Genomic DNA, 14,980 nt, shown 5'->3' with positions numbered 1-14,980 from the left:
TGGTTAGCTAGTAAAGGCTGTTGTGATTCGCTAAACTGCCTCTAGAGCGCGTCTAAACGTCCCGCCCCTCGCCTCAGCTGCATGTGCTCTGGTTGTATTGTAAACAATGGCGTTATCTATATTACTTATCAATTTGAGCCCGAATGAGACTCAGAGAATATTAGTGAAGAGGATCTTGCAGAAGCAGAGAGAGAGATGCAGAGCAGGGGATACGAGGAGCAGTATTAAGAACTGCTGCTTTAAAACATATGGTTTTGAAACTTGTGAATCCATTAGAATGGTTAGAAGACAGAATCGCGATTCATATATGAATAGATTTTTACGCGCACCCCTAGTTTTCTCTTCCTCTTCTCTTAAGCAGTGCAGCATGGGCCCCCTTTGCTGCGTGTTCCTGGGGGCGGGTTTATCTGGATTCTTGACTTAACTGACCTGGGAAGTAACTCGTAGTCCCTTACCAGTCGTTTTTGTAGGCATTAAACTGCCAGAATTTGAAAAGAAGATATCTCCATTTGCATTGAATTTTCAGCTTCGTAACTTTGCAGACATTGTTTATGCTCAAACAGCAACATTACACACTAACTAATGTTAAAAAAGTGAAAAGTAAAATGTGTAATTGGAGAAAAAAAAAAAAAAAAATTGTATTGAACATTAATGGAGCAACAGATTTTGTGTGAAAATAAATCAAGTTGTTTATTTTGTTTAAAAATAAATCAAGTTGTTTATTTTGTTTAAAAATCTTATAAATGTATGAGGTGGCAATGGGGGCCTTTTACCCCACACGCAGTATTGATACAAATATTTCAGCTAAAATAATGTTTTTTAAAATAATGTCTAAGTTAATACTTGTTCAAAACAATCACTTTAGCAAAGTTTGTACTATTTTCTGCTTATTTTGAAAAATAAAATAATTTTTATTCAATAAATATACTGTCATTAAAATATGCTAATATATATTTTAAAATACAGAACCAAAATCATTTTAATAAGATTATGAAAGTATTAAAGGAGATCCAATAATAATTGAATATATATTTACAGTAGTAACAACAAATTATATTTTATTATAGGCTATGATATGATTAATATCATGTTTTTAAATATGATGGTTTCATTCTAAACATGGTGATTATCTCTAATATGGGCACCCAACATAATATATGATAGGCCTATTTACCATCTGAATCTAACCTTGTCGTGTCAACAAATGGGAAAGTCAGAAATCTATTAATTATCATGTTAATTACTGTGGGCTTTTAGCCCCAACAGCACGGGCGCATTTTACCCTAAATACCATACTTTTACATATTCTTTCGTTATTTAAAAACTGCTGCTTTAATTATCTTAAACAAAACTGAAATTCATAAAGACGACATTTGTCTCAAAATATATGCATTAATTTTAGCGATTCTCATTTGCTACTTAAATCTACAACATTTAAAAACATAAAAGATTAGATCAAGTAAGCACAGAATCAACTTTGCGCTGCTGCGCGCGATCGCGTCAAGGATCAGACAAATATACACGTGCATCTTGAAAAGCAAATGATCTGGAAAGTGCTGAGCCATGTTTTTGTGCCATCTAGTGGTTCAGATGAAAATAATATCAAAGGCGCCTTTTACCCCGGGGCGCCTTTAGCCCCGTTGTATCCTATATAAAAGTCAAGAAGATCCTATAGAAGTTTGAGAAGTATGTATTTTAAATGGGACTGTCACTTCATACATTTTGGCAATCAATAGTTCTATGAAGAACCTTAACATCCGTGGAAGCTTTCTATTGCACAAAATGTTCTTTCCATTATTAAAATGTCCTTCACACTAAGAAAAAAAAAAATGTCTCTTTTAAGAACGATAAATGAAAAGTGGTTCTTCTATTGTATTATTGTGAAAACCCCCTTTTGAAACCTTTATTTCGAATTTTCATTGTGTTTGGATCTTCATCCAATTTTATTATATTTTTTTACTAGATAATTTTAACTGCATATTTAAACCAATAATATGCCGAATCTTTGTATTTTCACAGTAAAAAAAAAAAATATAAAAAAAATTGTTAAAATAAGATTCCTCGATAATTACCGGTAATAATGCATGCGATATTAAAGACTTGTCATAAGATTTCATTACATTCGTTTTTTTTTTTTTTTTTTTACTGTTTTACACTTAAAAACAAGTGCAGTAAGACAAAATAGTCAAGAAAAAAAAAAAAGTCAAGTCCTAATATCTAATGCAGTGTTTACTCTCAAGTAAGTTTACTGTATCTTTTGAGATTTTTCAGATATTTTGTGGAAGGTTATTCAGTAGGTTTGTGGAAGTTTGCCATTGCCAAAATTGATTTCTGAGGATTAGAGTCTCTTTTAGTAATAGGATTTGAAGATGAAAATCTGATGTCAGCATAGATCAAATTTATTTTGAAGTATACAGGAAATTCTTAAAAGTTCACAAACTTTTAAGCATCACCGTATGCGCAGGATCTGCTGACTTTTTATGTGTTTTCAGTGCTGATTTAGGGGAAATTGCATGCTGCAATATGCTGAACAGGACTGACTTCAAGTTTGTAATTTTTCCAGGTTAAACAAAACATTTGCATGACAAAATCACACCCAACCATCAATATTTGATGTTAAATGTACATTAGGTAGGTTGGTAGGTAAGTAGGTAGCTTTTTATTGTCATTCAACTGTACATACAAAGTGCATATATGAACGAGATTCCATTCCACTGGCTCATAAGCACTGCATCACACTAAACATAAACATGTACCACAAATCAGTATAAAATTATAAATATAATAATTGCAGCAGCATACATTTAAGAAAAAAATTAAAAATAAATAATATATAACACTAAAAGAATTAGAGCAGCATATAAATATTAAATGATGGGCACAATAATTAGCGGCATCTAACAAAATAACTGCACTTATTAAGTGGCAACATTAGCTCACTAATGAAAATTTCACTCAGAAATTCATTAGCTGCTTTTAGCCCTTTTTCATTAGCTTTAGTTGAAAATGCCTGTTCTTTAAATCAACTCTATATTCTATAATATTTTTGATAACTTATTTATTTTTTAATTAAATTAATATTAAGTATATTTTTCTGATCATCTCTATTTTGTCTGCCATTTTGGGTCATCACAATGCATTCTGGGATTGCCATATTCTTAAAGGATACATGCAGTAATGCCATAGACTTTGTCCATAAGAGATATCCACCTTAACCAGCTCACTAGGTTTAAAAACAAATCTGCTGTCAGCTGTTTAGCATTATGGCTAAACAGGAGAGCAATGATTTGTGAAGATTGTCACCAGACTGAAATGTACCAGGTCGTGTATTATGTGAAGACCTCCAGCTATGAACATATCTCTTGTAGATGTTCAGCTGACAAGCATAAAGAAGGACGGTTTGTCTTGCGTTTCTCCTCTTTTCTCCCTCCAGCCCCTCTCTTGTACCCAGAAGTCATTCATATTGGAAAAGCTCCGCACACAGTCTCGCTTGGGTAAGTCCCGGTCCTTATTCTGTTTTCTTGGTGTCTGTAGGAAGGATTAAGGTTATTCCTCAGCCGCAGTTAGTTGATGATGCCATAGCTGGAAATTCATCTCCAGTCATGGCCTGTACAGACGACTCTGGCTTCACATTCAGAACTGCTTGTTACTTCAAAGCTCAATAGATCTGAGCTCTCATATTTTATCAGTCCCTTTTTCGAGGACGTGGTGTTTCATATATTTTTATGCATTTTCCCCCGACCTCAGTGTCTCTGAGGTCTGTTAGACGTGACCTCTCCTGTCAACGATTGGAGCCCAATGCACTTGCTTCCCATTAAAAATATCATTTTGCAAATTAATGCAACTACTGATATCAAAGTTAGTCGCTGTTGCTTTGGTGATTTGTCCTTTAGTTAACTTTGTTGTTGAAAGCAACATCCAAGAAATAGCATTATTTTCAAATCTGCATTATTTTCACGTTAAACACAAAAGGAGATTTTAGGCAAAATAACTGAGCTTATGTTTTCCATAGAGGTGATTCATTCTCTCAAATCTCATGTTTTTCAAACTCTGTCAGCCACATGACATGTCTTTCGTGGGGTTTTTCCCTTTGCAGGCTGCATGCAATAGTGCGATCAAAGTAGTCTGATTCATTAGTAAATGATTCTTATGAACTGATTCTTTGTAGTGAAACAAAAACAAACAAACATCACAGTGCAGCCAGTTTAGTCTGATTCATTAACATAAGTCTATGAACTGGTCCTTTTAATGAATCATTCAAAAAGATTCTGAGTCATTCAAAAACAATCTTTAGAAGAAAATAAAGCATTACCGTTTTAATTAGTCTAGTTTAATGAATCTGTCAGAGCAGTTACTGAATCAACAAGTTATTACTTTCAGTGTTGGAATATTTTAATGTTATATGATGGATGAAATAGGCCTATATCCACTTTCCTTTTATCTAAAAGAGAAATTTGGACATTATTCATAAATGAAATAGATAGATAGATAGAGGAAAAAGTCTCTTCTACTCACTAAGGTTACATTTACTTACAGTAAAAATGTAATAATGTAACTGTTACAGTAAAAATGTAATATTGTAAAATAATTTTTTTAAATATAAATGTTTTCTATTTGAATATATTTCACCGTGTAATTTATTCCCGTGATCAAAGCTGAATTTTCAGCATCATTACTCCAGTCTTCAGTGTCACATGATCCTTCAGAAATCATTCTGATTTGCTGCTCAAGAAACATTTCTGATTATTATTATCAATGCTGAAAAAAGCTAAACTGCTTGAAGCAACATAAATATGACAAAATTGTAATGTTTAGATGATTAACTGTTCCTTTAATCAGAGTAGGAAGGGGAGAAACACTTTTAGGCCTCAGTTTATGTCCCTGACGGTCCATTATGCGCTCACCACATGTATACACACACACACACAGCACAGCAATGTAATTTGCAGAAATATGTGTGATTATGAGCTAAGCAAAGAAGAGATTATTTATTCCTTTTTTTTTTTTTTTGCTAGGAATCCATCAAGATGTTTGATTAGTGTCTCAGATGAGTGTCTCTGCTGGAATCTTTGGCTCTTTTAAATGAGCCTGCAATCAAAGCATAGGTCAGTATTATGGTCATCACCACACCATTTGCAAGCATCATCCAATTACATCGGCAGTGTTTCACATCAGCGTTTACAAGTGAAGGCGAACTCTCCTTCCCCTCTGATCGCTGCCTGTGAAAGTAGGAATGGCATCTCGCTGATTGAATAAAAGCAGCAGGGGCACTTTAATTACCCGGATTCATAGAAGCCTTCACAGAGATGGAACTCTGTTTATACACCTCCAGCAGCAGTAATTACATTGGCTTGCTGAGGTGTTTGCTGCCTTTCAGCCTCTCTCTGGAAGCACTGAGATTGACAGAGTGAGGTGACATACTAGTAATAAAAGCTCTGTGAGCTACCAATCATTCAGATGCTGGTGAGGTCGGATGTTAACTGACTAATAACACCATGTGCTGTTAGGTTTAGTATGTGTGGTTTAGGGCTGGGTGGTGCAAACGAGATGTTATATCATGATGGGTAATTGCGTAGCAAAGTAATAGTATATATTTTATAATGAACCTTTTTTAAATTAAATGATATATTAAATAAATTGTTAATGCCTACACTGCTGTTCAAAATGTCTCTTATGCTCATTAAGGCTGCATTTATTTGATTAAAAATACAGCAAAAACAGTAAATAACTGTTTTCTATTTGAAGATATTGCAAACTCTAATTTATTCCTGTGATCAAAGCTGAATTTTCAGCATCATCATGCAGCGTCACATGATCTTTCAGAAATCATTCTAATATGCTGATTTGCTGAAACATTTATTATCAATTTGAAAAGTGTTGCTACATTACTGTGCAACATTTTATTTATTTATTTTTTAAGGATTCTTTGGTGAACAAAGTTAAAGAACAACATTTATTTGAAATAGAAATCTTATGTACTGTAACATTATAAATGTTTTTACTGTCTCTTCTGGTCAATTTAATGCTAAATATAAGTATTAGTTTTGTTTCAGAAAAGTTACTTTATTAATGTTTGTTAAATTAATGTGATAATGCCAAATGTTTAATACTCCAGTGAATGAAATACTTTATAAATTAAAGATACTTTATTTGCTTTGCTTATTTTGTCTTTTCATTCAGAAAATGACAGACACAAACCAAGATTATCCATAAGCAAATCTCTAATATTTATTATAATTTTTCTCTAATATTGCATTATTCATTAAAACCAATTAAGATATTTTCATGTAATTATGACTGTCATAATGTGAATTTATCTCACCCATCTGACTGTTAATTTACAACGCTATTTTTTTATTTAATAATATTATTTTTTATTGTACAGAGCACTTGTAATTAGACTACCATTTGTTGGGCAAACATTTTGCAATTGTATGAATGAGTTTTTCTCACTGATGTATTATTGTGGTTCATATTTCACCTCTAAATATTACATAAATACAAAAAGACAGTGTCTCGCCATTTGTCATGCCATTTCGATGGTCTAGTCTGCAAACTAGAGCAGTTTTTATGCTGTCTGCGCGAGACGACTGAGCCGTAATTGAGGCGTAGGGTCTCAAACGTCCAGTTTCCACAGCTCTCATCTGACACCAGAGCATGTGATCCCAACCTACATTATCGTTGAGGCTTTCTGACTCATTTTCTCATTTTCTAGACAGCTGGAGATTGAACTCAAACTCAGGCCTCCTCAGAAATCACTCTCTTAACCCGTGAAGAGTGCAGACGAGACGAGATGCATTTTCAGCATTACATCATAAAGACTTCTGCTACAAATGGATGAAATTTAGCAGCCATCATCTCTACATGTAAGTGAAATGAACTAGAGAGATTTTGCCAGACTTCACTGATATCTCCAGCTCTGAGAGCATCACAGTCTGTTTTGGCGTCTGTCCCTGTCGACTGCAGCAGGAGCTGATCAATTGCATTCAGATCTGCAAACCCAAGTTCTGTCTCGTTTAGCAGGAAACTCTCAAACTTCTTCCGAATGTGACATGCATGTAGGGTTTCAGGGATAGTCGACAGTGATCTGATTTTCCCTGTCATCTGCCCTCAGAGCATCATTCATGGCACTATTCCTAATTATGGAACGATTCACACTAGGGGGGCTTTTTTGTGATGCAGATCGAAAGCATTAAATCAGATATTACACAGAATATGCAAGTTACTTTCTTCAAAAGAGGATTTGCTAAAAGAAAAACCTCAGACTGTCACACTTACCTCTCTTTGTAGTAATAATTACTTCTATATGAAACCACATTAAATAAATAAAATATACAGCATTTTTTTATTATTATTGCGATATGAAATAGATGAGATTACATAAATGGGTTGCATATCTGGTTGACTTATTTAAAACGACTGATTTAAAAAAATAAGAATCTATTGTAATATATATATATATATATATATATATATATATATTTTTTTTTTTTTTCATATTTAATATAAATTAAATAACCCTAATAATAATATTATTAATTTCTTAATGTTTGTGTGAGACATAATTTGTTTGACATTATTATTAAAAATAATTTATATTACTTAACTATTAAAATATTATAATTTATTTAAACATTTTTTAAAAATTAAAATATCAAATACCTAATATAATTATGTACAATAACCTGCAATAACTCTGATAATATTATTACGTTCTTAATGTGTGTGTGTGTGTGTGTGTGTGTGTGTCTGTCATCATCTTGTTATTGTTATGATTACTATTATCATCATCGATGATTAATATAAAATAATTGATATTTCTTACAATACAGTAACTTATAATTTACTTTTAATATTTAATTATTAAATACTAAATATTAAATAATGACTTATAAATAATAAAATGAAATAAGTATAATTTTTCAAACATTTCTGAGCAAAACTTTCAGCAGTCTAAGTGCACAATAGTCTCCCTCACTGCAAATTAGGAATATGACCCTTTAAATAGATTACGTTTATTATTGTAATCATTAATACATTCATGTATGTATGCTTCGAGCAGACAGTCAAGTGAAAAATGGCAGTATCTTAATATTTAATCTTTTAACAGGTTTCTATTGCAGTGAAGGGCTGCTTTGGGGGGGTCGCCGGCACACAATGAGTGTGTCAGATTCTCTGAGCATCTCGTATTCTTCATCCCCAAACACTCATTTACACTGTCAATATTCAGCAGGTGGGCAATATTAGCATTGCACTTGTTGCTAAGTAACAGGCAGGAAGGATTTCCTGTTTGCTACAGCTGCTCTCTCAAATAAAACACCATCAATACGTCACAAGAGCAAGTCTGTTTGGCTTCACACAGAGTGAGCCTAAAAAGTTATTATTAGGTATATTATGTCAGTTAATAATATTTTATAATTTTAAGTAATAGATTCTATTTTTACCAGTAGTGAAGGAAAAGCAGTCAGGTTTCCAGCATGTTTTCTTCTTCTTCTTGTTCTTATATTAGACTTGAAAAGTCTGAGACCACATTGAAAATCAACAATGCATGCATATTTATTTATTTATTAATTAAATTGACATATATTTATTTATTTAAACCTGGACAAAGTTTTGGTATTTTGAAAAAAAAAAAAAAAAAAAAAAAAATTATATATATATATAAAATTAGAATTTCTAAAAATGCAAAAATGTATGTTAAATAGTTAAGAAATATTTATATGCAAATTTGTGACACTGATCATGTACACTCCTTTGTACAAAGGCCATTTCTCTATATGAATTTTTTTTTATTAATCATAAAATAAGTAATAAAACATAGTTAAAATATAAGTGTAAACTTATGCACTTGGTAGATGATTTTACCATGCATTTCATGAGAATCTATGATCCTGATGTTGCTACAACTAACAAGAATGCACAATCATATTGTAAGAATTACAGAACCTCAGACACTTTGAACTTCTGAGATGGACAACACCAACACGGTGTATTAACATACAGACATCTGTCTCCACATCCCACTGAGAGAAAATGCGGGAAAACGCCTCTCTCACATATGCATCAGTTCCTTTTCATCCCCTTCCTTCCCCTCACCTATCCTTCCCTCCACTCTGCTCAAAATGGTCAATAGTAGATTGTAATGTTCTACATGAATGCAAGTGATATTTACAGTCATGTTTGGTATCATTTGAATTGTCTCAGGGCGACTGGTACAATGGGCTCATTCTTACAAGAAGTAAACTAAAAGGTAATCCAGATCCTAAGAGTTTAGAGATATTTTGCGCACTGTAGAGGGTGGGTCAGTTTCCAGTGGTTTCTACGCAAAATTACCTTTTGTCCCAAAAGGTGTTAACTCAGTCAATGCAAATTCCAATCGTTAGCTCCTGTCTCCATCTCGGGGGATGTTGGTCTTGGTCTGGGGTACTTAAGGAAATGTTGCAAAAGGATCGGGGCGATCTGTAGCCAGAAGCCCGTAGTGTGGTGTGTCTCTATACTTCACACTATGTATTTCTATAAAGTCAGGTATGCATCTTTTACTCATAGATTTATCTTTGAGAATTCGATGTTTTGTATTGATATGATTTGATATCTCTGAATTGGCTATGCAATTGACATAATACATATTTACCTGACTGATAATAAAATGTTACATTTGATCTTATTCTGTTTTACTCTGTAATTATTGACTCTAGTAGAAAACGTGGTACCCTTGTTAGCGACATGAGCACCTGAATGAACGAGTAAATATAAAGTAAAGAGTCACTACAATAATCAAATATCAGAAGAATACTAATTAGAAATAAACAAACAACCAATTTGCATTTCAACCTAAATTCGAGGTTATAATAAAATGGAGTCAGATTAATTAATAAAAATGGAGTCAGATTTGAAGTTAACCTAGATTTAATAACTTTGCGCGCTGAAAAGATCGAACACGCAGGAAACCTTCACCCACGATTGGATACCGTCCGAGGACCAAATTCGTGGACCTTACAATGTTATAATAAATTGATACATTTTCAATGCTAGTCTGATTTGTGGACCATAAGTCGCTATACATTTTTACTGCACATACTCCTATTATAATTTACACATTTTCTCTATAAGGACACACACTGCATAATGAAGACACGCTTTTATAAATTAGAGCTCCGCAAGACACTAATATCTACCATTTAAGAGTGGAAAAGTAAGAGGTGCCATATAGCACTTTATTGCAGTGGTTCTTTGGCTTGTTATCATAGGGGAACCTCTTTTGGTACTATATGGCACATATTCTTAAAGATAAAAAGCTTAACAGCACATTTGTCAAAATGTGTTACACAGAACCATTAGAGGTGCCATATATTACAACCATAGATGAGCCAATATGCTTCTAAATGACACTTTTACTTAAGATGAATGTTAACTAATCATTTCTTACCAAATTGCAGCTTTAAAGATGAAAAATCCTGTACTAAATGCTTACTGAGACACTAAATATCACATCCCACTTTCAAAACCTTTTAATTTATTTCTTTCAGCAGCAAATAAAATGAGTGCTGACAAGCCAGGGAATATACATATACAACATCACAATATACGGGGAGTTGTTGTTTTATACAAATACAAAATATTTGAATATTGACTTACAGTGACAGGAAGTAGTGTAAATCTGTGAATGAATGTTCCGTGTAGGGACCATGTCAGTCAGAGCACAGTTCGTTCATGGAGCTCTTTTCTAAGGAGCTCATGATCTGAATCAGGTGTGTTAAATAAGGGGATGTTGGTCTTGGTCTGGGGTACTTAAGGAATGGGACTCCTCCGCTGCTACAGGAGGAGTCCCAGCGCTGTCGAGATGTCCTTGCTCTCCTCTGTGATTAACTGTCCATCCAACGTGAGCACAATGTGGTTTTACTGCACGAGATGACCCTCCCTACAGCCTTTAAGCTTCATCTTAGGTGTTGGGATGGGCTGGTCTGAGAATGGCCCTGAGGGAGAGGGGATAATAGCATTAACTATCTTCTCATATTTATAAGGCAAACCTTATGAGTTAAATTCATTTTAACTACTGTCATACAATTACTCAAATACTTTTGGCCATGAACTGAAAATGAACAAAATTTTCTCTTCAATTTGATAGCACAGTTTGTGTAGACCAGGGGTAGGCAACGTCGGTCCTGGAGTGCCGCTGTCCTGTAGAGTTTAGCTCCAACCCTAATCAAACACACCTGAGCAAGCTAATCAAGGTCTTCAGACTTACTAGGGTTACAGGCAGGTGAACAGGTGTAAACTCTGCAGGACATCAGCACTCCAGGACCGACGTTGCCTACCCCTGGTGTAGACCAACAAACAAAAAACTAATGTTTGCATTGAAAATGTTCAATAAGTGTAGTGCTTTGATTAGATTGTGTTTCACACTATAGTCAACTGTTCATGGCTCACCTCAACTTCAAACAGCAACCCCGGGGTCCTCCTTGAACAGAGCAGGCAAGAGCAGAATAGCTGCTTCCAACTGTATGCCTTTAAACAAAATAACCTCATTAGATTAACATAACATGGTGGATGCTTTTACCCTTTAGTTTTTTTTTTTCACATCCATTACTGTGTGTAAGACAGATAAATGCAGGAAAGAAGACAGGTATGATCTCAGGCAGAGAGGTAGGGTGTCAGTCAGTGGTACAATGAAAAACTAAGCAGTAATGATTTAATTACCTTTTTTCAGTCTGCCATCTTCACAGTCATCAATCATGCACCTGAACTTCTCCGTCAGGGGACTCCGCGAAACTTGAAGGACTCGGGTTGTCATTACAGAGAGCTGTGTGAGAATTTGTTGGTCCAAATCAACACTGGCGTGGTCTCATAGATCCGAAAGGAGCTTATATTAAGAGGAAGGCAAAGGAGGAAAGACATGTATTAAAATATAGTCATAACTCATACAATTAAATAAGGAGGCAATTAACACACTACTGTACTGAGCATTGTGGCCAGTCTGAAACACAGGAACTCAGAGAGAGTGTCCTCTGTGCTATATTTGGACACAAAATTTGTCCGATAGCATTTTATCAGCGCCATCCTTTCTTTGAGGAGCTCTACGTTTGGTCTAAGTTTCTCTGTTTCCTCCTTCATTAGATGCAGATATTCCCTGATGCTTTGTTAATTTTCTCCAGAATCAACACCTCGGGGTAGTTAAATTGATAAAAATGGGGGCTGCCAATAAAATGTAAGGCTACTGTATGACAATCAATAATCTTAAATATGGAAATGTGGCTTACCCATGTGTCCTAAAAATGTTAACAAGAGCTCTTTTCATCCAACTTGACAATGCACTGATGATTTTATACTCAAACACATTTATTTTAGACTTTTCAGTTATGCCAGCATGAACTATCTGTAACAACATTAAGCCCTATCGCATGAATTGAACAAGACATGAAGTGTCTAAAATAAATGTGCACAGTTCAGCTGAATGATGAAGTTTACTTTGACTGTATGCTTTGGACAAAATTAACAAACTGTAGGCTACATTGAAACAAAATAACCAGAACATTAACAATAGCATTGATAGAGCTCGTGGTTTATCTGTCAATCAGATGCGCTCTCGGTCACTGATCTATGCTCGTGGCGTTTTCTTTTAGCATTATCATTGGCTGATAGAAATAAAAGATTGTATTTTAGAGGGAAATAAGACCCTCAATCACGTCATGATCTATTCTGTCGTGCAGCGCTCAAAATTGTGGGCAATATAAGCCAGGTCCACCGTTAAATAACCCCAGAATCATTTTTTTTTTTCCGGAAGAACCTTTTCGTAGAAACGAATCATACTTCTAATCACTTTTAGAGAACATGAGGCGAAGGGTAATACAAATATAAAAATGAAATAGATATTTTAGGCTATATATAAAAAATAATCTTTTATCTCACAACTCTCGTAATTACGGCTTTTATCGAGCATGAGGGAGGTGAATGGTGCTTCTCAAAATGAAGGCTGCATCCTCAAATTCTGATGATCTCAGTACCGACTCGTTTTCTTTGTTTATTTTCGTGAATTTAAATGTGTGCAGCCTTCCATTTGAGAGGCACCCATAGATAAGCTTTGTTGAACTGAAAAAAGCTCTGAATGAGGAGTCGATTCCTCTTGATGGGATCGATTCCCAACGCCTCGGAATCGATTCTTTTTTGAATCGATTCAGCTCTGCCTCTGCCGGCTCGCCGCTCCCGCTTCACAGCAAGCGCCGCTCGCACTAACGCCAATTCCGTCCGTGTTTTGACTTCAGTAAATCAGTTTTAGTGAATACAAACAACGTGGTTAACTTGTAGATAATTCAACACCAATATGTTATAAATGATAATGTGATGTGCAATTAGTAAATTAAGTTTAATTTACTGCAATTACAAAATTTAGAGTATGAAGTGAGATGTGGGCAAGTATGGTAACCCACTTGGAATTTGTGTTCTGCATTAATCCCATCCAAGTGCAAATACAGTTAAAAAACGTAATGGCTGGCTTATGGCTTCTTTATGTACAGCAGCGGTGCTATATAGCACCTTAACCACTCCAAAGAACCGCTGAAGAACCGCTGAAGAACTATACAGGGGCTTAACAGGTTCTTTATACGGTAGCGGTGCTATATAGCACCTCAACCTCCCCAAAGAACCGCTGAAGAACTCCTGATGAACCTTTTTTTTTTTTTTTGATTAGCTGATTAGTTGCACACTCATTTTTCTCCAAAGTCTAAAGATGAACATCATGGAGTCTCTGACATAAAAGACTGTTTATGCTGCAGAGTTTTCTTGAGGTTTTACTCCAGATCTCACTGGGATCATAACATATAAAGTGACCAGAAACGCTCATAAAGGACAGAAACAATCTGGACTTAACATCCCACTGAGCTTTGTCAATTGTGTGTGCACTGACTTTTATCGGGGGAACTGGACAGTTAACAAGCAATTAAGTTAAACATATAATTTTACACCTATTTGCAATCAAAAGCTATGCAATTATGAGATAGTAAAACCCCTTCAACCTGAAAAGCCCCAAACTGGATTTTAAAGTGCAGATGTGCCTCGTGCGGCAGCGGGAACACCTGATTAAAGACAGAGTTCAGAAAGATTCCCTCGTCTCCGCCATAGTAATTTCCTTATAATTAACATTTTAGCAAGGTCAGTTCCTCCGTGCACCACTTGATTTAACAGCACTCGTGTTTTCAAAGTCTTTTAAAAGGGAGGTGAAACACTTGCCATCTCTTTTGTTGTTGAAGTCAAAGGTTTTATGTCCCATCAAACTATTATATTTTGATAGAAACTCATCAAAATTAGATGATGCTAACTAACACGCCTTCATCCTCAAAAACCATTGGGTTGTAATACCATGTAATTCTGTAAAACTTTAATGCTGTCCCGGGTAGGGCTGGCTTCATAATATCAATTAATATACATTTGATGATGTTGATGCCTGAACAAAACATCACTAAACATAATTTGTAGTGCACTGGTCCAATAACCAGAATAAACTTTGTTCTTTGTTACTTTTGATGTGAATCAAAGTTTCAGCTTTCAAATTTGGTCAATTTTATCATGAGATTCAAACAATCCCACATGTCAAAAATATATATTTTATATAGCCTACTTATTTCAAAATATACAAAAAACAAACAAACAAACAAAAAATTAGCTAAATTATGTTTCAAAATATTTATGTAAATTTATTTTCTACCAATGTATTTTTGGCTATTTTTGTATTTTTATAAAATATATTTTAAAAACTTTAATATTTTAAAATATATTATTTTACTTTATTTGACCCTGTAACTAGCACTCTCTATTCTAATTCTATTTGTATCTGTTTGTTTACTTTTTTATTAAATAAATAAAAAAAACGCTTGAGGCTCCAACACTTGCGTTCTCTGTTCATTTTCTACCTGCTTTTTTATTTTTTATTTATTTATTTTTTTAAAGAGCCTCTTACTGTACACTAGCTTTCTCTATTCTTTTTCTA

The 14,980-nt window shown here is 34.4% G+C and overlaps 1 protein-coding gene and 1 long non-coding RNA gene across 2 annotated transcripts in view; one reads left to right on the top strand and one right to left on the bottom strand.

The window, feature by feature from the left end:
* The first annotated feature begins 3,459 nt into the window (after positions 1 to 3,459).
* Positions 3,460 to 14,980, top strand: part of inpp4b (inositol polyphosphate-4-phosphatase type II B) — a 195,730-nt gene continuing 184,209 nt past the window's right edge. Inside the window, exons 1-3 of the mRNA XM_058785660.1 lie at positions 3,460 to 3,494; positions 5,016 to 5,105; positions 6,716 to 6,866. The gene's annotated coding sequence lies outside the window, so the exon portion shown is untranslated. The remainder of the gene's footprint in view (positions 3,495 to 5,015; positions 5,106 to 6,715; positions 6,867 to 14,980) is intronic.
* Positions 10,707 to 12,394, bottom strand: LOC131552569 (uncharacterized). Its single transcript, XR_009274017.1, has 3 exons — positions 11,698 to 12,394; positions 11,428 to 11,505; positions 10,707 to 10,973 (listed from the first exon to the last, which is right to left on the bottom strand). It is a non-coding gene; the product is annotated as an uncharacterized LOC131552569 (long non-coding RNA).

The sequence above is a fragment of the Onychostoma macrolepis genome, chromosome 01 (genome assembly GCF_012432095.1).
Source record: "Onychostoma macrolepis isolate SWU-2019 chromosome 01, ASM1243209v1, whole genome shotgun sequence".
NCBI classification, from domain to species: Eukaryota; Metazoa; Chordata; class Actinopteri; order Cypriniformes; family Cyprinidae; genus Onychostoma; species Onychostoma macrolepis.
This window is presented reverse-complemented; position numbering and strand designations above follow the sequence as displayed.